The sequence below is a fragment of the Panthera uncia genome (assembly GCF_023721935.1).
Source record: "Panthera uncia isolate 11264 chromosome B3 unlocalized genomic scaffold, Puncia_PCG_1.0 HiC_scaffold_1, whole genome shotgun sequence".
NCBI lineage: Eukaryota > Metazoa > Chordata > Mammalia > Carnivora > Felidae > Panthera > Panthera uncia.
The window spans coordinates 32,179,044-32,185,614 of record NW_026057582.1 but is presented as its reverse complement, the minus strand read 5'-3'; positions in this window follow the sequence as shown (position 1 = coordinate 32,185,614).

Here is a 6,571-nt window from a genome sequence, read left to right as displayed (position 1 = left end):
TGCCTTTGTCCCTGCTTTTCACTCTGCTGTCCACACATACCTGTAAAAGCCGCCTTCCGAACACGCAGACTTGGGGTAAATGCTACAAAAGGGATGGCAGGACTCTCTTTTATGAACACCCCGTCAGAGACACAAGAGAAACAATGGCAAGCAGACCCAGGCCTGTCATGGCTATGACTGAGACGATTGGAATGTGTGTGTGTGTGTGTGTGTGTGTGTGTGTATGCACATACACATGTACACATTTCAGACTATAAATATGGCTCTGAGTTCCTGTGTGCTGGGGGTAGGCTGAGGGGGCAAAAAGTTATGTGTGTGTCAGAGGGTTTCAGGGAGCACCCACACACCTAGATGCTCAAATTTATAGAGGGGGCTAGTGGGGAACTAAGGGAAAGTTTTCAGATTGGGAGAGTGTCTGTAAATGAGCACAGACATCTGCTCATGTGCGTTGGGGGAAACAGGGGAAATTTTGTGTTTGGGTGTATACACATGCATGGCATGTGTGCATGCATTCAAGTGTGCAAAGGGGAAGCTGAAAGAAAGTTTCGAGAGTCTGTAAAAATTCTCAGTTAGAAGAATATCTGGCAACTCCCCATACCACAGGTTGGTACACATTCAGTGCTTGTGAAGTTCATTTCCTGTATTAGTTACCAGGCCTTGTTTATACAGGACACAAAATACGATTTAGAGCAAAAAACTCCAGGTATCAGAGGTGAATTGAGGGACAGTGTGTTTCAAGAGGGTGGGGAAGCAGAGTGGAAGGGGGGCGGTCACTGCCCTGTGTCTTTTGAAGGACCAATGAAACCAATTTTCAATATCAATCCATAATTCCCACCCTTATATGCTTTGGAGAGAGAGAGAAGGTAGAGATCTAATTTTAAAATTCTGTCCTTCATTGCTCTGAAGCCATTTTAGCGCCCAGTCTGCTCATCCAATAGCAGCTGGACATTCTTGTGTGTTTATGTGTTTTTAAACTTGTCTGGCTTGTTCCCCTCTGAGCTTTAGTTTGTGAGCCTGGCCCCAGGAAGCGTTTATGAGTTTTTTCACTGTGCTTTCCTCTGACTTTCTTTGGTTTGATGGCACAGAAGGGTAAAGCTTGACTTAAGCACTCTGTTCTTTGTTTGAGGGCCCCAGATCATATGGGGTCCTCAGGCTGGCATCCACAGTGAAGTTGGACAGTTTGACCCAACACCACCATGGCAAGCATATGAGCCGACATTTCTGAACACCTCAATATGGGTAGAAACTGCACTCTACAAACAAACTCCTTGGCATGTGACCTCCTCAGAGTTATCTTGCCAGTATATTCATCCATGTGACACCCAGCTCATAATAAATGCTCAGGGTCTGCTAATTAACCATGGTGCATTCTATTCTAATCAAGGGCCATGAAGCCATTATCAGGGTCAACAGAGCCAACATTGCTCTTCAGCACAGAGCAGGACTCTGTTGGATCAAGTGTCCTGAACACACGTGGGACTCTGATGCACCCGTGTGAGAGTCATGAGGCTCTCTCTGCTCTTGCTCCAGTCTAGACTCAAGGAAGGAGTGTTAAAATCTGGGTTTGGGGTTCTGTAAGGCAGAAAGCCTGATCCTATCAGGAAACCAAGTCTAGACAAAACAGAGCTTCGAAGATCACACCCACTCTTTGCTGGTGGAAGCAAAGAGTGCCAATCAGGGGTTATGTTAGGGAGCCTCATTGGGAGGCAGAAGCCAGAGGAGCCATACCTTGTCCTCTCTCAGGCCAAGGTCTAAGCCCTGCTTGAGGCTGTTTCTGAGCACAGAGCTCCTATGGTGGGGGGACCCAAAGATGCTAATGGGGTCATTTCCCAGGCTTTTCCCTGGTCCAATGCAGGACTTCAGTTGTTTATTGTGATAGAGTTTGCTTTTTACTCCATCCCTGCTCTGTTGGCATCCTTCATCACCTTCAGGCAATTCACAATATCTCATCCCTAAGAAACCTCCGAACAATAGCAGGACTCTAGAGATTGGGACCCATGACTCCTCAGTGAGTTCTGAATCTCCTTTGAAGCCATGCCTAAAGTTCAGGGAGAAGCTTGCCAAGGAAAAAGGCCTTGAGACAGCAGTGGAGATGGGGACAGTAAGGTACAGAGCATTATCCTTTATAGGACCTCTCAGCTGGGGGACTTTACATAGAGTTAACACTCTATGCAAGCTAGTGTAGCACTCTGTTGATCTGTGATTCCATTTAAGGCCCAACACAGCCCCCTTCCAGAGTGTTCCAGGCAACTGTGGTCGCAGCCTAGGAGATGTCCTTTCTTGGCTGGAAGTGCCTCCACCTGGAGCCGGGCCTGGCCCTGAAGGAAACAGGCTCCTGTGGGAAGAGATCTGCACTTGCCCCTCCTGCTCCAAGGCAGCAGCTTTCTGGGTGTCATCCGTTTGCCTGCCAAGAGTAGTCCCTGGGGGGGATGCTGATTTTTCAGGTTTCCCTGCCTGTCCCCGCAATAACCCCAGCAATTACTTGCCCCCCTAACAGCCTTGGAAGGGGGCCTGATTGCATTTCCAGACAGCAGCATTTGCATCAGGAGCTCTTCACTCAGGTTTCCTTACAGAGGGGTTTGCTTTCAGGGAAGGGTGGGGTTCCTCTCCTCTGTCCTCCCCAGTAACCCCTCATACCCCTCCATCACTGTGCCTGTAATAGGATCATAATCCACCCCTTCCTCGTGTCTTCCCCTGCTAGCCTGGATGACCCTGAGGGCTGTCTTCTAGGCACACTGGTGAGTGGCGGGCAGCCTGGGGTCCTTATTGAATGAGAGTCATCTAGGGCCCAGAAGGCCTGCACTGAGTACCCCAACACTCACTAGCCATTGGGCTTTAGATAAAGGTGCTTTTCAAGGGGTCTGGCCTGAGTCTCCTCCCCATCCACTGATACTCAATGCTACATTCCTTTAATCTAAAATATGAAATTGTAGTTCTCTGAGCCTCTCAATGGATCATTTGTAGAGCCATACATGAAAAAACTTTATAAAATGGCCAGTACAACATATATAAGGAGTGGTGTTATGTTAAAGCCCCCCAGCTCCCTTCATTACCATCATCCGATGAACGGAAGATCTTTCTGTGACTCGGAGGCCTGGTTCTTCCTATCTGTGCTGTTTCCCACGTGACCTTCAGTGAGTTGCTTTCTCTCAATGACTCTGTTTTTTCACCCGTGAAATGGAAGTACAGAATTGTCAGGACAAATACTTTGGACACTTAACTGAGTGGCATGATTGTTGGTATTTTTCTTTACGGCCATTGTTTAAATGACATAGAGCCACTTTCCTGAAGAGCTATGTTTAGAAGGAACTAGACCTCAGATGTGGGATGTGGGATATGGGAACAGATCCTAAGTCTGTCCTTTGTTGTCATGAAAGTACACCTCCCCAGTACTTCTCCAGCAGAGGGGTCAGCAAACTTTTGCAGCAAGGGACACAGAGTATATATTGTCAGCTTTGTGGGCCATAGGGTCTCTGTCACAACTACTAAAGCAGTCATAGACCATATATAAACGAATGGGCATGACTGAGTTGCAATAAAACTTTTATTTACAAAATTTGGCCCATGGACCATGGTTTGCCAACCCCTATTCTAGCTCGGGATAGGTGCTCAGGATAAACTTGGGAAATTGGTGTGTTGTCGATAGGTGAGTAGACACCTCTGTGCTCATCCAGATCCTTGATTCTAATTCTGTTTACACAGGCCCAGGTTCTGTGTTCCCACCATGGGGTCACAGCCTCAAAGCCCTCACCTCTTACTTCACTCCCCTCCTCCAGCTCTGAGAGATCACAGGCTCATGCAAACCCACCCACTTAATGGAGAGCAGAGTTTTTGTGACTTCCAGGATCTGTCCCCTTCCCCCACCCTCCCCAGGGCCTTTCCCCTCCACCCAGTTTGTGGGACACACAATTTGTAATCTCCTTAAAACCAAAGAAGCAAGGTCTCTGATTCATGTAGATTAAAATCAGCTGCAACCTATTAATGGCCCAGAGCCCAAGACAGATTTTAGGAAACAAAAACACTGGACCAAATTAGACTGAACTGGCCTCTGTCTCCAGGGGAGGGAGGTGGGGTAGGAGGCTGGGGGTGAGGGGAGTGGCCATGTGGTTTTAATTAATTTGGATTCTCTTCCTGAAGCTAATTCACCCAATACAAAGCATGTGTAGCGTCATGGAAGCAGCCAGCCTTGGAGCTGGGCTCTCCCTGGTGAAAGCCCCAGGTCCTGTTGGGGGGCTGGGACTGGTTGTGTGTCTGTAATTAACAGGTTTCAAAGTGGTTATTTTGGAAAAGAGAATTTCAGTGGCGCGTTAAAATCCTTTCATCAACCATCAGCCTGTGTCCCAAGGCCTTCAGCAAGGCCCTGGCCACTTACGGCTTCAGAGAGCTTTGAATTCCCAGGGTCTTGTTTGAGAATGTGGAGGCTTTTGCCATGGGTTTTATTAGGCTGATGGTTGCCATGATTTTCATTATGTTGTTTGGTTACTGGGATCATAAAAATGTTTCTCTCTTCCTAGAGTACCTAAAAACATTAAAAAGAAAAGAAAAAGAAGAGCCCCTGCCTTTATGGAAGTTACATAACATACAAGCTGTGACTCCCTCATGGGAAGGGCCGGCTCTGCCTCTGGGCCTGGGGGAATTGGAGGTGGGGCATATCACGAGGCTGGAAGAGACCAGGCAACCAGCCAGCATCCAGTTCTGACCCCACATCTGAGGAAACTGAGGCTTGGGGAGATGCCCCAGCTGAAGCTAGTCAGGTCTCTTCTCTCAGACTCGATTGGGTGTTCCTTATCCTCCTGGTGCATCAAGGCAGTGAACAGAGTCAGAAAGCTAGTGAAGGAGTCTGAATTCCACTGGACTGGTGCTTTAGGACACTTCTAAGAGTAGAAGGAAATGGCAAACTTACATGTAGCTTGAAATCAAATGCTGCAGTGGACAGGGAAGCCACTTAAGCCAGTGCTGGAGGTCCTGATGGTGTCAATGGGGGGAGCTCTCCTCAGACTCTAGACTGAGGCCCTGAGGGGAGAAGAGTCGCTGGAGACTATCTTGGCACCCAGGGCCCTGAGCTGCAGAAAGGAGGGAAATAGGTACTAAATCCTGCAAGCCACAAAGATGATTTCTTACTGCTCTGAATAAAACTTCTGAAATCTGGTCAAGCTCCCAGAATCACCATATGGGGTGACAGGAACTTTGAGTCTGCGTTATCTGATCAATGGAATGCCAGCCTGGCTTTATTTCCTATTTTGATGATGGCTACCTTCCAGAACCTTCTTTCATGAAGGACATGAAAAATATTTTGGGAGAGTTGCTATTCAATAACCTCTGGTGCTTAAAAACAATGGATGGTCTCCAGAGCAGCAGGCCTTGCTCTCAGTAGGACACCAGTTAGACCTAATCCACAATAAAGCTGTAATGCAGTTTTTCAGAGGTTTAGAGAGTGTCAGAACTGGGAGGGCATTTCAAGTCCAGTTCCCCCAGGCCAGTGTTACAGACAGGGAAACCGAGGCCTTAGAGCCGGAGTACAGGGTCCAGCCTATGGTTTCCAGCAATCCGGGTTTGCTCAACTACACCACTCTTCACCAGGCTACATTTCACTTTGCCTTAACGTTTTCATTCACTCATTCAGTACTTACTGATTACCTCTTATGTGTCAGACACTTCCAGACACTGCTAATTTTGTTTCTTTGAAGTTTTTAGAGATGAAATGAAAGAGATACAATTCTGTGAAATACATTAAAGAAGGAAAGGAAATCCCGCCCCACCCCCCGACCCCAATCCAGGTTTTAGGAAAATGTTGAGCCTGGGCATACTAAAGAAACACTTGTTGTTCTGAGTATACCTTTCAGATGGCCAGATGATATCATTGTCACATAGAGATGGGACTTGCCTAGGCTGCCTCTGCTTAAGATCGCCAGCTCACTCCCAACAGCCATCTGGGCAGCCTGTCCCAGAGGATTCTGGGACTGGAAAACATCAAGGGTTCTCTGGATCCAAGGTTGAGTGAGTGCTGGTGAGAACCCAGGCCTGTTGAAGGCATGCAGATGTACGGGTCCCTCAGTCTGTTTCCCATCATTCTCCTCCTCCAGTTCACTTGTCAGTCCTTTGCTCTTGTTTACCTCTGTGTGAATAATTCCTCGATTATAAATAGAGAACTTGGCACTGAGTTTTGGATTATCTGTGATCTTTAATTTTCCCAGGGCAAAAGAAATTAAACCAACAAATCTCTTTGTTTCTCATGGTTCAGTATCCAAGTCATGGAAGCACTGATCTGTGTAGAGTGAGCCAAGCCTGAGCCTCCCCACCCCTCCCCACCTCCTTGCACTCACAGTAAGAAGTCATGCATGCATTCATTCATTCAACAAATATTCAATAAGCACCTATGTGCCAGACTCTATTTTAGACACTGGAGATACAGAGTAAAAAAAGACAATGTCCCTCCTTACCCTGTTTACGTCTTAGTGGGGGTGACAGACAATAAGCAAACTAACCAACCACCACCACCAACAAATATATATATGCATATGTATACGTATACGTATACATCTACATATATCAACCGGTGATAAGAGCCTTG